Genomic DNA, 20,648 nt, shown 5'->3' with positions numbered 1-20,648 from the left:
TTATTCACCTGTTTATTCACCAACTCCATGGTGATGCAGAGAGGAAGAAAGGTATGGTCACTAGAAATGTGCCAGCAGTAAATTTTCCCTTTTGGCTTACTCTCCTGTTTTTCTTTCCTGCTGTTAGCTACTTTAATCGTCAACCTGGATTTCAGGCCGTCCTACTTAGCAGGCATTCACTTAACATTTGGCCCTTTGCTTGATTCAGCCTTGGCCAGGGGGCTCAATTGTAGGAAATAATGGCTGAGACATGAATCAAAGTTGTTTTTCAGCTACTTAAAACAAAACCCCAAGCATGGTACCTATTGAAATATTCTGACCTTGAAAACATGGTTTCTCTACCACTGTATTACACACCTTCTGCCATAGGCTTCTGCCAAATGCCCCCAACTCTTTTTTTTTTTTTTTTTTTTTTTTTTTTCTGAGGATGACTAGTGGCTATTGAGAGGAGAGGAAGGTAATCCCACAATCAAGTGGTGGGTGAATAACTGACACACTAGCAAATTTCCTAAGGATAAATTAGAAAGTTTCTAGGAGTATAAAAGTGAGTACAAATGTGGGCTGCGTATCCCACAGTAGTTCTGGACCACAGTTTAGTCAGAAACCTTCCAGGAACATCAACAAGCCGGCTCTGAGTCTGTGTGACGTGTGACATTGTACAGAACCCACACTCAGAAGGGGCCTGCCCTTGGTTTAGCATCCTGCTATAGCCACCTTGAAATTCTTACTAATTTCTGAACAAGTGGCCTCACTTTTTTAGTTTACACTGGGCTCCACAAATTATATAGCTGGATACAAAGGGCACTAAACTATCTCCAGAATAATTAAAAAAATATAGTGCCAGTTCACTCAGGTTTCCACACTCTTAGGCCTTTTGTAGTGAGTGGAACAGATGGCACCTGGAGGTGGAAAGACACTAAAAACAGAAACAAATGCTTCCTTGCTAGCACTGACCTACCTGATGCTATCTTTACATTGGGCTTCTATCAAGTTGTATGGTGATATTATTAGGTGCAGCACCACAAATGTGTCAGTTTTGAAATTATATCAGTAGAGATTTTGAAACTGAATAATGTTGAGCAGTATAGTGTCTGCTGAGGAGAGTCATATACCACCTCCCACTCCCCTAATCCTTTCAATATGCCCAGACCCCATCAGTCCCTTCTAGAAACCCTTTCTCCAATGACCTAATGCCCCTGCAGTACTTTTAGGACTTCCAGTCCCCATCATCTTCCCCACAGATTCCATAGAATGAAAAGGCTGAGTACTTTACAATTTGAAAAACCATTGTACTCAGAACACATATACTCATATACACACACATGCATGTGCACATACACATATCTAGACTGCTTTGGGGGAGCACCAAAATCATAATAAAAATAGCATTTTGAAACTTTGAATCCCAAAAGTCTTTTATATTTATGATTTAGTCCTCATTTTTTTTACATATTCATTCAATGATTTTTCTCTCTTTTTAAAGTCTGAAAAGGTTTCTTTGAAATCCAGGCTCTGATATTACCTCATGTATCATTATACTGTATATGCCTGGAATTATTTTCCTGCCATTAAATAAATAGAGCTCTCTTAAAGTTGGTGCATATCTATGAATAATGTAACAGAAGTGGAAATGCATACAAGCATAGAACTATTATTTGCTGTATATCTGGTGGGCCTGTTTATCTGGTAACCCCAAGAGAAGTATCTTCTGAGGAAATTGACAAAGTAGCATGAGTCTTTCTATTAAACTTGAGTTGCAAAGTCAGATCAAAAGGAACTAAGAACACTTCAGGGAGTAGGTAAGATACCCTATTGGGTGAAATGTAAAGATTTCATTTAGTGCTGAAAATGTGCTATGTCATCTTCACCCATTGTGAATGTTTTGTTTGTTTACTGGTGAATCCACTTGTTTCTCTCTGACTTGATTTCACAGCTTTGGTCACTACTGTCCACAATCAAACACAAAAGGAAGCATTTAGCTGTTCTTCAGCACTGGAAATTTGTCTCCAGACTGAAAAAGGCAGCAGGAAAGACCATTTGTCCTTCACTTTATTCTGAGCTGTGGTAATTTAGGTGAAGAAGGGCCCCCTGGCTCCCACTGATCTGTGCAATACAGAATAGCAAAATTGGCTAGAGATAGCCAGCTGGGGCAGTCAGGACCAAGAATGTTGAGAGGGTGTCATTTTCCTCCCGTTTTACCCAAGCCCAGAAGCTACCTGCATTGCAACAAGAAGCAGAGCTGTTGCTCACCATTGTACTCCCCAGCATTTAGCATCATGCCTATTCCAGAGCAGGTGTGCAATACAATTTTGAACACGATTGAGTAAAATAGTTCACTATTATTTTATAGCTGTTAATCTTTACAATTAGAACTTTCAGCTCAGAGTTGGTAACTAAAGAGCAGAGAATATTTTCAATCCATGGCTTAAAATGAAATGTGTTTGATATCCTTCCTGTTGCCTTCAAATAAAGCGAAGCCCCCTAGATTCATATACAGGACTCCTATCCCATTTTTTCTTCTAACCTCCTAAATATCCATGATCAAGACATAATGAACAATGTGTTTCATGAAGGTGCATTCCAAATGTTCTCCTTGGAATCTGAATCTTGTGCCTTTTTTTTTTTTTCAACTTTCCTATAACAGTTCCATCCAACTCCATTAAGAAATTCTACTCAGCCTTGAATCTCAAACTCATCATCTCTTTCTCTAGTGAGACAAAGACCCCCAGCCTGGGTTGGCTTTCCCTTCTAAGGACTCCCCTGAGCTGTGTGTGCCCCTCCTTATCTTTCTTAACACAGTGAGCTATTGCGGCCCATCTCAACCACCAGGCCCCATGTGTGAGGATGCAAACACCCTTGCTGATCCTTGTTACCCTCTCTAACACTGTACTCGCAGAACATTTCTGTTGGAAGGAATAGGTAGAAGTGAATAGGTAGAAGATGGCCCTTTTGAGGGTGAATTGGAAGTCATTAAGCACTGAAATTTTTTATGGAGTATTTAGATGCAGATCTGGAAACTGACCAAAGTAGTCCGTGCTTTGAGAGTCCAAGTAGATGTTTACAAACAAAGAAATGACAAAATCAGTTCACAAAAAATAAGCTGTATTTTAAGTGTTTTCATTTAGCATATTAACATACCCATAATTGTCAAAATGGAGGAAATCTCAAAAATCTAAAAAAAAAAAAAAAAAAAAAAAAAAGATACTCCAAGATTTTCTGACCCAAGGCCCTTCAGGATCCAATCACTTTAATGGGACTGATTTTCCAGAGATTTGGAAAACCACACCCCATCCAGGCAACACTGAGCCCACAGAGCCTCAGAGCACACAAGTACTCAATAACAGCTTAACCTTTTCCTTTCCTTAGCCCAGGTCCATAAAAGCACTAAGAAATAGTAACCCTTTCTTCCTAACTGCCCTCTCCTCCACATTGCATCTCCTGGAGGCCCCAAGAAGCTTCCAGCAGTAATTCTGCTTATTAACAAGCTAGAGAATTTTGCTACCCTACCTAGGGCACCTCACCTGGGTTGAATCTACCCAGGACTTGTCCAAGAAGGGAGTGCCTTGGTGGTGGCAGATGCTGAGGGACCAGAAGGAGACCAGGAGCCCAGAGAAGACTGAGGGAATTTTCCAGGTCTTCAGGGATCCTGGCATGGACTAAGGGGAGCTAAGAGTCCATGAGTGAGGCTAAAGAGGCTGGAGGTTTCTGAGTGTGTAATCTTGGATTTCAAAAACAAATCATCCACAGTTTGTTTGGCTTGTGTAACCAGGATATTGAGAGAGGAAAAAAAAAAATCAAGTTTATCTTACTGCTATTTAACATCCCAGACATTGAGGGTAAAACATTTTCATCAGAATCTTACTGCTCTATCTTGATTTTCTAATGAGTGCACTTAATGTTGCATTGATAAAGTGTTTAAGTTCTCCATTTATTAAATTGCATTTTTTCTATATATCATATGCATCATTATTTCCAAAGAATTATTATTTTAATAATAAATAACACAATGATATTAATAACATATCGACTTCTGCAAATTAATCATTTTAATTCTAATATATCCTCTTAGTTACCCAGAAGACTAAATCGTAGTTTTTTTAAAATGAAAACATTATTTTTTTGAAAATCTATTCTTAGAACGTTTATGAACAGGTCATAGTCCAGAGAAGTCAGTTCTTCAAAAGCCATATATAGAAATGCCAGCTGTTCATTACTAATTAGACACTTCTAATTAAAACTTTATTTTTTTAATTTTTTTCCTTTGTTTTACTACATCTCTTTAATAAAGACATTTTCACATAGTTTTTGGCTTTAAGTAAAATTGTTTCATAGCCAACAAATATAAGTACTTTATGTTTTTCTCTTTGTGTTTGTGCTCTTTTTTTGTCCAACATTGTTATTTGACATATAGAAAGATAAACAGATATTAAGAGTCTGTTTCACTGAGTTTTGATAAATAGGTAGATGTGGCTTTTCCATCACTGAAATCAAGACATAGAACATTTTTATTATTCTCCAAAGTTTTCTCATAATTTTTCTTTGTCAGTCTTGCCACCTGCTGAGTAAAGCTATAACTTTAATTCTACTACTGTAGATTAATTTTGCTTGTTCTTAAAATTTATATATGGGAAATCTTAGTCTTAATTTATGTCTGGCTAATGTTGCTTACTCTAATAATGAAAAAATTAATCCATATTGCTTGACTGAGAAATCTGTCCCTTTTACTCCTGAGTGGCATTTTATTTTGTGACTATAGAACAATATTAATCTATTATATTCATGGAAAGTTGGGATGTTTCAAGCTTGGGTTATGATGAATAAATCCTCTATCAGCATTCTTGTGCAAACCTTTATGTACATATACTTCCGGTTTTCTTAGGTCTTATTGGACCATAAGTTACTGTGTTCTTTAACTAAATTAGAAACTGTCAAACAGTTTTCTTAGCATGGTTGTATCATTTTACATTCCATCTTCTTTATCTAAAGAGTTCAGTTTTCCACATCCTCACCAGTTCTTGTATTTGTTAAACTTTTTACTATTAAGCATATTAGAGGGTATGAAATGGCATCTTCATCATAACTAATCATGCTAAGCATCATATGAAATGTTCATTGGGTTTTCATAATCTGTAAAAAAAATTATTCACAAGTTTTCCCTACCTTTTAAATTGGATTATTTTCTTATTATACTTGATTTGTATCCTAGATAATAGTCCTTCGTCAGAAATCAATTACAAACATTTTCTACAGTGGTAGTACAGTGTCAGGGGCAGTAACAAGGATCAGCCAAGGTGCTGGCATCTTCACACACAGAGCCTTCATGTGAAATGCTACTCTCTTATTTTCTTATCTGCAGCATGAGCAAACATTTTCCTTTGGACAAAGTCTGATTTGTGAACATTTTTGCATTGTTATTTAAATAATCTCTGCCTACGCTACAATTATAGATATATTTTTCCATATTTTCTTCTAGGATATTTGTATACTTACCTTTTATGGTTAGGTTTATGATAAATCTATAGTTAATTTTCATGCATGATGTGAAGCAAGATTCATCTTTGGCATCAACTGTTGAAAATTTTTATATTTCTATAGAATTGGAGTGACATCACAATCAGTTTATTCATTTATATATATATATCTATTTTAGTACTTTGAATTATGTATCCTTATTTGTGAATTGTTATATGAATACATACCCTAATTGTAGATTCACAGTGAGTTATGAAATCAGTTATAATAAGTCCTTCAAACTTGTAGTATTTCTTCAAGATAGCTTCAAACATTCTAGGTTCTTTGGATTTTCATATGACTGTTACTGTAAACTCATTCATTTCTGAAGCCTTTGGGGAATTTTATTGGGCTATAATGATACTGTAAATCAACTCGAAGAGAATTGATATTATTCAATTGTATCATATTCAAAATGTAACAGTATTTTGTATAATTTCATATACTGTTCAGTATACATATTCTTATACATGTTTCATTACATTTATTCCTGGCATTTTTGCTTCTCTTTTGATGTTATTGTAATGGTATTTTGAAAATTTTACTTTCCAGTTGTTTGTTAAGTGTGTGTGTATGTGTGTACGTGCATGCACGTGCATGTGTGTATTTCATTGCCTCTACTCCATGCCCCTGCCAAAATCACTTAATAGTTCAGTTAGTTTCTCTGTAAGTTCCTTTGGATTTTTTAAATGAACACAATCATGTTATCTTCTTTCCATTATTAATTTATTTTATTTATCTTTTCTCTTGTATTAAATAGGACCTCCAGCATTATGTTGAATAGAAGTATTCTGGGAAAACATCTTTGCTTTGTTCCTGGTCTTTTTAAGAAAAGCATTTAATTTTTCAATTATACATTATGTTAACCTTAGAATATTTGTAGATGCACTACATCTTAAACATGTTCTACTTTTTGGTTTGCTGTACATTTTTATTTAGTATGAACAGATTGAGTTTTGTCAACCATCTTTCAGCATCCATTGTAACGATATGATTTTTCTCTTTTGTTAATGAGGTGAATTCCATTGACTTATTTTTTAATATTAATTCAATCTTGCATTCCTCAATTGGTTATAGCATATTATCCAGTGTATATATTACTATATTTGGTGTACTTTTGTTTTTAAAGGACTTTTCTGTCCATGCTCATGAGTTATATTGGTTTGTAGACTTTTCTCACGCATAATAACCTTATCAAAGAGTGGGAGATTTTCACTTTTTCTCCGTTATCTGAATGAAGTTAAAATTGGTACTGTGTCTTCTGTAAGTATTTGATGACTTCATCATTGGAGTCATCTGGACTCACAGAAGAAAAAGCAAAGAAAAATAAGCAACCAAAGCTACAGAAAAAATGGTAAGCAAAGAAGCTCGGGAGGTCAGAATTATGGTTTCAATTGCAGAAAGTGGTGGACAGTCTCACTTCCCAAAATAACTTTATACCCATTGCTTAAATTCTGTCACTTTGCTCAATATCCAAGTTTCAGAGAAAACAAGTATGATCACACATGTTTAGATCAAATGACAGCTTTTTGACCAAGAGTTAGGAGCAGGAGGCTAGTGATAGAAATTGGTATTCCTAAAAGGAATATATTAAAAGATGGAAATTATAGGGAGAAGTGGATGAAAGAGACCAAGAGAATGGGCAAAATAGTAGATGTCTGTTGTAATAACCAATGAGGCTATAATTTACTATTAAGGTAGTTAGACTTTTATGATTATAGGATCTGAAAAGAGGGTCAAAACCCAGTTGTTGATAGGAGAGGGGACTCATTTTCTTAAATCTAAGGTGTTAATTAATATTATAGTCTTTTCCAAAAGCAGTTTTGATGAGAGACAGTTTTGGGTCCCTGAAGAAGACACACTGGCAATAGCTGCATGTCTTAAATGGATAAGTTCCACTTAAAAACCTGTATTTTTTTTTTTTTAACCTAATAGGAACCTACAAGCCTTTTAATTGCTTGAATTGCTAGAGTTAATCCTCCAGTCACTTTCTGGCCATTGTTGTAAATAATAATCTTCATTAATGCAATGACACCAAACACTAATCTTCTCAATCACAGTATGAGGTACAAGGAAAGCATAAAGATAGTTACTCAATGGAAACATTAAAAAAGGAAAAAATCGCCTGACAATTTAATACCTTATGGCTAAAGAGAACCTCACACATTAAGTTACTTAATTTTCACAACATGCATTGATGCTAATCTTTTAAAAAAATCTTACACACTAAATGGAATCTTTAACTCCCTTCCTTAGTTCTTTCTCTTTGGGATTGTAAATTAACTTTTCTACCAAGAAATAGGATAGAGACATTTATTTTCTTAAGCAATATGTGTTGTTCAACTTTATTTGAAATGCGAATTAATGGCCCTTGTATAGTGAATACAAAAAAAAAAACAAAAACCCTTAATGGTAATGAGAAATGCAGTTGGTGATGTCAGCAGATAGTGTTCTGATGTTTGAATGTAGCTGTTTGATGTTCAAAGTCATGGACTTAAGTAGAAGTCATGGTCTTAAGTAGTCCTCAGCTCATAATTCAGAGAAAGTTCCCTTTAGGTGAGATAAATGTTTATTGTGGGCAAACACCGGTGAAAATGGATCCTAGTGATCATTCTAGGTTAAACCTCTAATATCATCAGTGAGAAAATAGATGCTAAAAAAAATTAAAGGATTTTTCCGTTTTATCCAGTTATCTACTAAGTTGAGAACCAAGAACTTTAAGTCCCATCTACTATATCCTTTCCTCTCTACCTCTGTGTGGATCATTAATAGTAAAAATGGCATTTATTGAATGTTTTGAACATGAAAAGCAATGTGCTGAATGGTTTATGTGAACCCCTCAATACATCTTCCTATTAACTCTAAGCACTGGGAATCCCAAGTTTATAGATACAAATATTCTGTGTGCCCTTCTTCCTCCCATACACAATTCCTCTCTCAGGGCATGCTGTTCCCTAGGAAGTTTCTCTTTCTTATTCTAGCTGAAATGATTCTCTTTTAATTCTGATGCCCTATGGGTGTCACCTAACAAACTGTGTTGTCTTTTTATCCAAGGATGTCATGTAAGAGTAGTATGCTATCCCATCCTTTTATGGAGGATTCCTTTTCCCACTAGCTAGAGTGTAAGCTTCCGAAAGGGTGCTATGTCTCTGGTGTCTCATTAGTCCTCTGTACAGTGTTCTCCCTCTGTGTGATTAGCCAATAGCTCTTGGACAATTGATTAGGAAATTAGCATTGACCAGAAAGTCAATGAAACTAATACTTTCCACATGTTTCATATTTGGTTTATTGTAACAGGAATTGCTTTTCAAGGTCAACTTTCCCTTATCCCTCAGCATCCAATTCAAGGACAATAAAAAGACAACTTGAGGAACTTGAGGGATGAGGAAGCAGTTTTCTAATGATAGCCAGTGATAATGACCAACATTGAAGTACAGTTTAAGGGCATGTTTTTTTTTTTTCATTTTTTTTAATTTGATTGAGATACAGTTGATTTACATTGTGATAATTTCTTCTGTACAACAAAGTGATTCAGTTATACCTGTTTACACATCCATTCCTGTATATGCAGTTATTCCTGTATACCCATCTATTCTCTTTCAGATTCTTTTCCCCACAGAATATTGGATAGAGTTCCCTTTGTTATACAGCAGGTCCAGGTTGGCCAGTCATTCCATATACCACAGTGAGCACATGCCGATCCCAAACTCCCAGTCCATTCCTCCCCCACACCTGTCCCTTTGATGTAGCCATAAATTTAATTTCAAAGTCTGTGAGTCTGTTTCTGTTCTGCAAGTACGTTAATTTGTATCTTTTTTTTTTGCTTTCCACATATAAGTGATATCGTTTAATATTTGTCTTTCACTATATAACTTCACTTAGTATGATAATCTCTGTGTCCATGCATATTGCTCAAATGGCGTCATTTCATTCTTTTTTATGACTGAGTAATATTAGGGGCATAATTTTTAAAAGCAAATTCTAAAGATCTGGGTAATGTTGTGCACATCTCTTAATATTTAGTACCTATTTCCTCTTACAGGGACTGGGAAATAATAGTCTCTTAAGTCTAGTTGTAGTCTTACTATGAATTTTTTTGGTCACCTTGAAGAGTTTACTTACCTCACTGAGTTTCTTCTACTGTTAGATGAGAAATGTAAACCAGCGAGTCCAGCCTCATGGTAGCTTCTTCCAGCCTGCCTCCACAAATCAAACCAGGCACTGTACTAACTGGGAGTCCTAGGCTCATGCTATGTTTTGTAAAACTTTCTCCACATCTTCACACCTGATCCTGCATTGCTTCCAGCCCTACTTGCCTCTCATTCTACAGCACACAGTTGAGGCAAGAACAGTGGTAATTGGTACTGAGTTGAAATTTAACAGGGTAAGAAATTACATTTCAGGATGTTATCTGAACTTTAGACATGGGACCTGGTCTCTCACTAGATTTTCTTTGCAGCTATGTACTCACATTTCATCAAAAAAGGCCTGTTTGAATTGAAGATTCTTTCAAATATCAACTTTCAGGGGACTTTGTGACCATTAGCACTTGATAGGATAAGTGGCTTACCGTGTAAACTTAGCAAATTATACATCATAGAGAAAACAGGGAAATAAATTTTTTCAAGTGGGTAGGAGTTCTATTTCCAGGATAATTAAACCTCCTTTCATCATTATATAAGAACATGATGCAAATGTGAATTATTTCTCATGCACTGATTTGGACTGTAACAGGACAATTTCCCTGTTCTGTCTCACTCCCATCTTATAATGTTATATGAATTTTACTCTCTTTTTTTTTTCTTTGTGATATTTAGGAAAAAATTATTATGCTTGGACTTGAGTTTTCAAACTTTAAACTCCTTAGACAGATGAGCACTTGAAAAATAAGACATCTGGTAAGCAAAGATGCTGCTAGCCAGGGAATCACCATGGAAACCACCAAAGACATGGATTATGAAGATGAACAACTTCAACTTTTCTTCTCAGCGTTGTGACATTTTGTTTCATTGATTCAGATGTTGCAGTGTCTTTTAGAAGAAATGCTATCAGAGACACAGAAGAATCTCCCAAGATTCATTATGGAGTAAACTGTAGAGCAAGTCAGGTTCTTCAAGTGAGAAAAGCTAACAAACAAAATGTTCTAAAGAAACATAAATCCTCATTAAAATATAGTCATGTATGACTAGGAAATTTAATCACTAAATATATCCCAAGTAAACCATTGAAATAGGACTGCAGAAATTCTTTCATTTCAAATGTTTGTCATGGAATTCTTAACATGTAATGAACCATCAGAGTCCCTTGTTTGACTTTCCCTAATTATTAATGCTAAATGTAAGCGCTAGGTTAAATTCGGCTACAGAGCTTTATAGCTACTTCGTATTTAAATTAAATGAAATTGTGGCAGTAATTTGAAAGTTTAGAAATGAGCTATACTATAAGAAATATAGTGAGTCTGTTTTAAAAACCGAGAAGTTGTCTGATGGAATATAATTGATGAGTAAGAAGATGACTGAGCTTGAGGGAACCTTGAAAGATTGTCTGGTCTAGCAGGAAGTCTTTAATTTGCCCTCCAGCAGTTAACTGTCTCATTGTCCTAGAACAGATAGATGCATGTTCTTTTCTACAAGTTCTGTAGGAAAGGACTCTCAACAACTCAATTGGTAATCCTTGCCAGGGTTTTATCACCTTGATAGTCTAGAAGTTCTTTATATCCTACCAAAATCTCTCTTGTAGCCTGTTTTATCCAGGTGGCTTTTCAGTGAACAAAACCCAGAAAATGTTCTGTGCCCTTCTCAGAAGCATTGCTCACATACCCAGGGTGTCACATCTTAATAGTATCTTCTCTGGACTAAATTATAACCATCCTCTCCTGTTTTGAACAGCTAGGACATATTCCTGGGTTCTTTGAGACTGCTTTTTCCTTGACCATGAATTTTTGAAGTAAGAAACTAGCATTTCCTTATCTCATGTTAAGCTTGAGGGAAAATGGTAACAGCTATTTTTGTACAGTACTGTGCAACACACAAATCATTTCATGTATATTATTTCATTAGATCTAAAACATCAACCCTGTTAATTAGGCAGAGAATAAAATCTTAATTTATATTTTCAGGATTATGTAAACTAAGCATTCATGTGGATAGTAGTACTAGTAAATAAAGTCTGAAACTATTGGGTCCCTGATGCATATTAGACACAGAGATACCTACTTTGCCATATTAGGTTTTTCACATGCTATTTCACATATTCATCAGAGATTGTCATATACATTTATAGTTAGCAAAATTGATTTTATTGTCTTTATATGTGTTGTTCCTAAGGCTATATAGCTGGTAAGTAGCAGAGTTGGGATTTGAACTCATTATTTCTCCATAATTAAGGGCATTTTCCTGCTTCTAAACAGCTACCTCTTTCTTGGCACTCTTTTTGATAGTGAGGTAGAAAATACAACAAAGTAACAAAGTGCTGTGATGATTATATTAGGTTATATTTTAATCAATCCTTAACAAAAGACATGTTACATAGTAAGTGCTCAAATAATGTTAGCTCTTTTATTACTATTATCAGTGTTAAATGCATAACAGAGGAATAAAATAGTTGGGTTGAGATCATTAAAAGCAATAGAAAGTGATTCTATCTAAGCTCAATAACCCTTCACAAAAACTTTCTACGAAAAAAATACATTACATTTTATGTTATTTAGAAAAAACTTCAGATTGACTTACAAATCTAAAAGTCAACAATGCAACACAAGATTTTCCACAAACTGAAGAAATCTTGATAGTAAGAATAGTCAAGAGTCTGAATGTAATGCTGCAGATAAATTAGGTAAATTATTATAGTGGGCATTAGATACAAATGTCTACTGCTGTGAACCATCTAATATTTCAGAATAAGTTCTTTGATTTTTCTCTCAAAGAGAAGAATAATGAATAATTTATTCATCTCTTGACTATGGATATCATTATGTGTTACTTCTGAAATAAAGACTTCTCACTTTTAAGCCCCTTGCTTTCAAAAGTACTCAATCTAATGCCATAAAAAAATTTTTTTATCATTAAAGAACTGAAAAATGTACTATTTCTTCCTCACTTTTTTCCAAAACTATGACAATTCTTTCTACCCTAGTATTCAAATATAAGTAGGTTGTTTATACTAAATCAACTCTGAGCAGTGAATCAGAGTTTCAAATGTTATGTCATGGATTCTGAACTCTAGTTCAGTTTTGCCCCAGTATTGTGTTATGATCAAGTTTTTTAAATAGCTTTTCAATTCCCTTGGTGCTTGGACTGAGTGTTTGTGTTCCTCATTCGTATATTGAAATTTAACCCCGAGTGATGGTTTTAGGAGGTAGGCCTGAGGGAGGTACTTAGGGTACCTGAATGAGATCTGTGCTGTTTATAAGAGAACCCATAGAGCACCCTTGTATACACACACACACACACACACACACACACACACAATCCTTCTATGCTGTGAACAAAGAGAAGTAGCATCACTGCACTTAAGGAATTTATTTTCTAGTGTATATGTGTACAGCATGGTACAAAAGGTAGCACAGTACACCTGCCTCAATGTTTGTCCCCCACTAAAAGTAGTCTATTCAACAACCCAGTGAGTCTAGGCCTACTAAGTAAAGGTGTTTGATTAATAGTAATCGGGTGTTTCATTTATTGCAAATTTACCCTTAAATACCTTCCGACTTTGTAAGGTGTTTGATTATTTCTTTTGAGCCTCACAATCACAAGCAAGGTGAAATGAAAAGGGCCATGAATTTAGCTTCATTCAAATAATAATGTCCCCAGAACTCAAGGGATTTAATAACTTGTCTAGGTAACAAAATAATTACTGAGCTAATAGCAAAATAATATCAACTTTAGTAATCATTCATTGAGGTTTTACCATGAGCTGGGTAGCATACTTTGTATATTTATATGTATTTACAATACATGGATTTACATGGATTTCTTCAGTGGTAGGAAACAGGTATTATCTAAATTTTAAAGGTAGAGGAATTGAGGCTTATAGCTGTGAAGTGCTTTGTCCAAAGGTCCATAGACAAAATTGGAAATAAGAACTAACATCCCAAGCTGTGCTCCATCCTACATCCTCACAGGCAATGAAATTCACTGGTTAAATGTATGGGCTCTAGAGTGGGGCTACCTTGCTTTGTGCCCTGACTCCATTCTGTTAGCTGAGTGACTTTTGGAAAGTTTATCTAATTTTCTAAACATCTTTAAGATAGTAACTTCCTAGTAGTCTTAATCTTGGGGTCTTGGAATGTTTTAACACTACAATATGGGTAAACCTTTTATAAAGTGCATATTGTGTTCTGAATAATACCTTTTATTGTGAGTTCTGTCTATTGCCACCCAGGCTCACCTTCCATATTTCTTGTTTGTTTTCCTTCTCTAGACAAATGGCCTTTCAATTCTTTAGATATATAAATAAAAGAGAAAACTTGGAGTAAAAGAGACAGCTATGGTGTCATACTTCTCAAGAAGAAGGGGGTGTGCACGTCTATGAATTGTTCTTCCCAGCCCACCCAGAAGATAATTCCTTCTCCCTAGAAATCCTCCAGTTCTGTACATACTCTGCCTTTCTCTGAGAAACCTTGCTTTTCTCTCGAAATGGAAAAGAAGTCTCTGAGAATGATAATGAATACAGAGAGAATTATGGACTGTGTATCAAGGAAAATATCCCTATTATTAGAAACATATATGAAAGGAAATCCATCTTGTGAGATCATGAAAGTCTGGGAGAGCCTAAAGTTGGTGTATTTATTTAGGATTTATACCATCTACTTCCATAAAGGATTCAAGGTGGCAGCACACAAGGCTGAAATCATTTTCTTGTAATATGTTTCAGTCTGGAATTAGATGTTCATTTTCTAGAAGATGAAGTTAAGCTGATTATAGCAAATGAGCTATTGAAAATCAATACCATAAAACCGTTCTATTAGTACCTGTACAATCATCCCAGGATTATAAGTAATATTTATATTCTCAAACATTGACATCTTCAGGAAATGAGATGCAGAACATTTTCACAGGGCATAGCCACCTGTGGTTGTGTGGCTTTGATGATTAAAGCATGTTGCTAATGAGGCCAAGGTCACAGACTCACTCCCTCCATACATAGCCCAATTGTTTCTCTTCTGTTCTGCAACTGTGAATGGAACCAGATTCCTTTAGCAGCTGCTTTACTATAATGTGCAGGGGGTCACTGAAGTTAAGAGAGCATTCCTGGGTTACAACATAGGCACCTTCCCTCTTGGAAGGGCACCCCCAAATGTGTGGCATGTTGGCTGTGTTTTTCCTATGGAAGAGATTGAGCAAACATGTACAAATGTTCTCTCTCTTACACACACATACAAAACATATCGCACGCACACACACCCCGCTCTGGGAGAGGCAGGATGATATAGAGGAACAGTAACACAGAGGAGAAAATTCCAACTTCTTGCAGTCCAAGAAAGTTCAGATTAAGTCCCAGCTTTCGTATATACTGGCAGAGAGACTTTGGGTAGGTAAATTGCCTCAGTTTTCTAAACTTCAAAAAATGGAAAGATGGAGAAGTACTAAATGTATAATACATGTGTAGCACTTGTGATATACACACCAAAAGATTCAGTACGATTTAACCGTTAGTAGGTACCAGGTATTCTCATAAGTTCTTTAGAAGCATTACCTCGTTTAACATTCACAGTACCTTATTACGTATGTACACTGTTATTCTTTTTATTCATAATGAATTAAAGCAATATTTAGAGAGTCTCAGTAATTTTCCCAGTTCCACACAGTGAGAAGACAACATAACTAATGCTCAGGCCCAAGCTGATCTCACTCCGGCGCCCACGTGTTCTTGTGCTGTGCTATACCCATGCTGCTTTTTCTAAGAATAAGCTGTTATTATTATTCTAGCCTCTACTAACTGGCCTTTAACAATGCAGACCATTCTCTGACACAAAAATCTAATTTCATTTCCTATGGGCTGCCTGATACTTTAGCACAAATCCTTTAGTTGGCATTGTTATTGTCACATTTCAGGAACCTGCTAGAGTCACTTTAGGTGGTGTATTCTCTCAGAGACATCTGTGAACATAAATTCCTTATCTCGGGAGACCCTTGCAAGGAACCAAATGTTAAATATATAAAGTAAAGCAAACAAGGACCAGAAGTTACTTCCCTCTATTTGTATGCATCTCTTTTTCCCTTGAGGGTCCAACAAGATGGATTTATAAAGAAGATTTTCCGGGAAGCTACATAAACTCTAGGCCCTGGCTCACTATCCAGCTATACTAGTGACCCCAAATCAATATTCTTCAGGGCCAAAATAAGTTACATCCACTTGAGAAAGTCAAAATATGCTTCTGCTATACCTTCACCTTTTATTCTCTGGGGGAGGGAGAAGAAATTATAGCTTCTGAAATCCTTTTATAGAATGGAAATCCAGAGATTACCAAGTTGGCAGAGTCTAGGTGTGAGGTCTATTGCTGGTTAGCTTTTAGAACTAAAGTTTCAATTTCTGAGATAGTTTTATGAAGTGGAAAGAACATGCATGTTGGAGGAAGCTAAGACCTAGGTTTGCATTCTGAACATGGTACCTACTAGCAATATGTTAAAACAATCATCTACTCTTTTTGATCTTCTCCTTTCTCATCTGTAAAATAAGGCTAAAAATACCTAATTCCAAGTCTGTGGTGACAGCTATTAGAAGTAATGCAAGCAGTATTGTTGCCAAGTATCTATTATGTATAACTATTACTATTTTAATTAGGATTTCCTAAAGAAATACTTATGTTGATTCAGAGGCATGGGGAGATAGAGCCTAGGTTAGTTTTCTTCCAAAGCAGATTTTGATTATTTATTGAACTGTAATGGTAGGGGTATCAGCCAGGGTCCAGATGGTATATTCAACATCAGATAATTTGAGGAGAGTTGCATACTAAGAGAATGTTCATAAAGGCATGGGGGCAGTTCAGTTACTCTATCAGTTAGCTATTTACTGCAAACAAAACCCTAATGTAGTGTTTTAAACAACTACTTATTCACTCAAAGCCCTGTGAGTTATCCGTTTAGTCTGAGATAGCTGGACAGTCCTTCTGTTCTTGCCTGGAATTACACATTTAGGTGCAGTGATTGGCAGACTGACTAGATGGCCCAGATGGCCTAGTCCACATTTCTGAAGGTCATTTCTGGTTGATGGCTAGGCCACTCTCTCCTTGTGGTCATTCATGTCAAGGAGTCAGACAAGGCTTCCTCACCTGATGATGTCAGGGTTTCAGGAAGGGAAGGGCAGAAGCTGCAAGGCCTCTCGAAGCCACTCCTCTGTAATTGAAATAAAATATATCATGTATACTGCATTCTCTTGGTCAAAACCAGGGAAAAGCTAAGATTAACAGGATGGGGAAATAGACTCCCCCTCCATATTAGAGGGGAGACAAAGTCATGTTACAAAAGGGCATCCATATAACAACAGGAGAAGTAATTGCCTCCATGTCTGTGAGCAATCTAATACACCAACTCTTGGCTGAAAGGGAGAGAGGAGGAAGGGGTTATCAGAATCCTTAGGGAGCAAATTACATAGCAGAAAAACAACACCAATAGAAGAGAACCAGTCTAAAAGACCTTCCTCCAAGTTTCTGCCAGTGTTCCCTACTGAACGTATTTAACCAGAAACCAGCAAAGAAGGAACTCATTAATATAATCCTTACACATCATCATCCCCAAAGGAAAGGGCAGAAAAGGGTGGAGATACCCTGTACAGGAAGGGAGGCAGTGTACCATAATGGATGTAGAGTATAGGTTTTGTAGTTAGCTAAACCTGTTTGAACTCCTTGTCTGACATTTTCCTGCATGGCACTTGGGCAGCCATTTCTTCTTTCTCAGCTTTAGTCTTCTATTTGTAAGACCATTATAAGAAATACTGTCTTGGAAAATTATTGTGAAGGATAAATTAGGTTATATGTGTTACTTAGCATAGTAAACAGGCAATGGATGGTAAGCAATTGAAGAGTCATGTCAATAGTTATTAGAAAAAGTCAAATGTATATTGCTTTTGCTAAAGTCAACTTCTTGTGATTCCACAGGTTGCTTAGAGATTGGGTCTTAGTTTTCTGGTTAATTGTTTGATTTTTCTTTTGCCCTTTGCCTGATAAAGCAAGTCCTGACTAGAAGATTCTGGGATCCATTTAAAGCCTCACAGCATATGGAGCCCTCCTTTGGTGCTCGATGCCATGGCTCTCATCCATAGGCTAAGGAAGAAGGTAATTCCCCCACAATGGTGAGAGAAACTAGGAAGCCAGGGCTTTATATAATCGTGTTTATCCAAAATGTCGCAGGTGTCTCATTTACTAGCCAATTCTCTTCTCAGCCTTTGCTCCACATGAAGTGAGTGCATAATCCCCATGGAGTAGCAAATGCACACACCACAGCTGGCTAGAAGAATTGGTGTGTGCTGAGACAGAGAGAGAGGAGACACTTCCTTGTGAAAATTGGTCCCCCAGAAGCACCTTCTTCCCTCCAGTCTATTCCTCCTGCACTCTGCTCTAAGTTGTACTTCCAGCCACAGATTGACTCTGGGGACTGAACAGTGCTATCAGGAAAGAAGGTCTCAACACCAAGGACACAGAGGCACCTTGCCACTTCTGCAAAGAGCTATGTACACTCTGAAAATGATAGAGCTCTTAGGGACTTGTGATGTTGTCTTACTGATCATTTCCCCCATGGTTTTGTTGGGTATTATTCAGTACACTTAGTGTTAATTTCTTGCATTTAATTTTATTGTGGTCAAATATTTTTTGGAAATACTGGATTTGACCAAGTAATACTTTTCTTTACTGTAGGACTTCTAGGATTCTTTAGCTTGATAAAACATTTTGTGAAACAACTAAAGGGGGGATAGAGGAGTGCTTTTATAATTTTCCATGTAAACTCCCTTTTGGGGAAGGGTTTCCTAGGTGTAATATTTCACAGATCAAATTTTTGGGAATTTTTGAATAAAAATCAATTAATCTCTCTCTTCTTTCCTTTTCCCTCTCTCTCTCCCCCCCCCTTTCTGTCTGTCTCCCTCTCTTTCAATATTGAGTCCCAAACAGAAGGAACCTATATGGGTTTCCCTACAAGATGAAGTGAGTAGGGCTAATCATCCTAGAACTAATTTTGTTCTATATTATCATAATGGATTAACCATCAATGAAAATTTTAAAAGAGTTTGTATCCCTCATGCACCAAATTCTACCACCTCTCTAAATGCAGGACATTTGTCTCAAATTGAATTATTTTCTCACAGGGATAATTGTGTTCATTTATCCACCTTGTGGCCTCTGAGCCCAATGATGTGTACTTTTTCTTTACTTTGACCTATTAAGTCTTTAGAAACCATCAGCTTCACTCCTATTACATGGTGGAACAAATGACAGGTCAAATGGTCCAACAGTGTAAAACTAATTTCAGGCTTGTGTGGCGCTTTTATCTCTACATAGCCTTTTGCATGGAGTGTGTGATTTTATCCTCTCATCTCTGTAGAAAGGACAGTACAGATAAAAATTTTCTTTAAATGCTAAATATTTATTTTAAAGTAAACACAACCATGAAATGATAGAGGTGGAGCTCTAAGCTCCTGTGTTGATGCTTTATTCCAAGTTTTTCTTCTAAATGAACACTTTCTACAGTGTATATTTCATTGAACTTGTCTCATATGATTCTGTATGAAAAAATGTTTCTGCTGTCAAAAGAAATTTGGAAATGATTCATATTATGCAGTGTCTGTCCCTCAAAGAATCATGACCCATTGCAATACTGAAAGTTCTGTAGAATCCTACTATAAAGTAACATAAACTCAATTAACACAACATTTAAAAATGAACATAGACCCCTATGCTGTGTATAGTCCGAAAGCAGCTCATTTGACAGAGCAAATTTAGGGTATATTGCTCTAAAGCATGCAGGAAAGTATCAGGAGACTGAAGGGTGGAAAAAAGGAAGTAGTATTTGCTGAACAGTTCCCTTCCCCTAAGTGATTTACATGCATTGGCTGATTTAATCATCATGACAGCCTTACGTGGTAGATATTAGTATGCTTCTTTATGAGATGAGGACCAAGTTGAGAGAGGTTAAGTGTATGGTTCAATACCATGCCACTGGAAAATGATGGAGTTGCAAATTGATCTCTCTTCTTCCTGGTTCTAGGAAGTGGATATCCACTCTGATCCTCTCCAAACATTTTAAAAACTTCTTGCAAACTGTTTCAAAGTAGTATTTATAGGAGAGCTTCCCTGTATCTCTAGTTACACTTGCTGTCTAAGCTCATTCTTGTACTGGTGCACACTTCTCTTATTTTTTCACGCATTTCTAAGTACCAGGTTATCACTTCTTTTCAGCTGTGGTTAGTTTTGTTTTCAAGAGTCGTTATATCTAAATCATGAATAACTAATAAGCAGTCATTAGTAACAATTACAGTTATAAACATTCCCAATGCTTTAAAAGAAGGTAGACACAGACACACACACACACTCGCATAGTAAAATCCATAATCCACAATCAATTTACAACTTGAGGATAATGCTAGTAGAACTATAATCTCTTTTGAGTATTGCTGTATGTAGTTTATCTTCAGAATCTCAGGAAATAGGCTGTATAAACAGTGATTAGCAGCACATTAAAACCAAGTTTATCTCTACACTTTCATTATTTTAAAGATACGCTGTTTTCAAATAATCAAAATAAATGAGACAGTACTGCTTCGGGGTGTGTGTTTTGTGTGTGTGTGTGTGTGTGTGGTTAAACCATACATGTATACATATATATTATTATATAATAATTTATATTTATGCTAGGTTGGTATATTCGTGTGTGTGTGTGCGCACGCGCATGTGCGCACGCGCGTGCACATGCAGTTGTGAGTTGTTTTTACATTGCCAGTTACATAAAATGAGTTTTCTTGTCAGGCTGTCTGGGTTTTATTTCTGACTCTCCATGTAATGTATGAACTTGGCAAGTTTCTTAAACTCACCATGTTTGCTTCCTATTATGACTATACCACAAAACGTAGTGACTTAAAAAACACAAAATGGTTCTCAGTGGACTAAAAGTGAGTTTTTGGCAGAACTGTGTTCCTTCCGGAGGCTC

The 20,648-nt window shown here is 36.2% G+C and overlaps 1 long non-coding RNA gene across 3 annotated transcripts in view; it reads left to right on the top strand.

Annotated features, from left to right (window-relative positions):
* Positions 1–20,265, top strand: part of LOC146397405 (uncharacterized) — a 65,147-nt gene extending 44,882 nt beyond the window's left edge. Inside the window, exon 3 of one of the 3 annotated variants that reach the window (XR_014823639.1) lies at positions 17,680–20,265. This is a non-coding gene — a long non-coding RNA (uncharacterized LOC146397405). Of the gene's footprint in view, positions 1–10,328; positions 13,990–17,679 lie in introns of those variants that run through there. The other 2 variants (XR_014823638.1, XR_014823637.1) reach the window with 2 other exon arrangements.
* The last annotated feature ends 383 nt before the right edge of the window (positions 20,266–20,648 follow it).

Source organism: Sus scrofa, chromosome 13, assembly GCF_054392235.1.
Source record: "Sus scrofa isolate SSC_HxYL_T2T_F1_AM1 chromosome 13, Sscrofa_HxYL_maternal_Yorkshire_Landrace_v2.0, whole genome shotgun sequence".
In the NCBI taxonomy this organism is placed as follows: domain Eukaryota; kingdom Metazoa; phylum Chordata; class Mammalia; order Artiodactyla; family Suidae; genus Sus; species Sus scrofa.
This window is presented reverse-complemented; position numbering and strand designations above follow the sequence as displayed.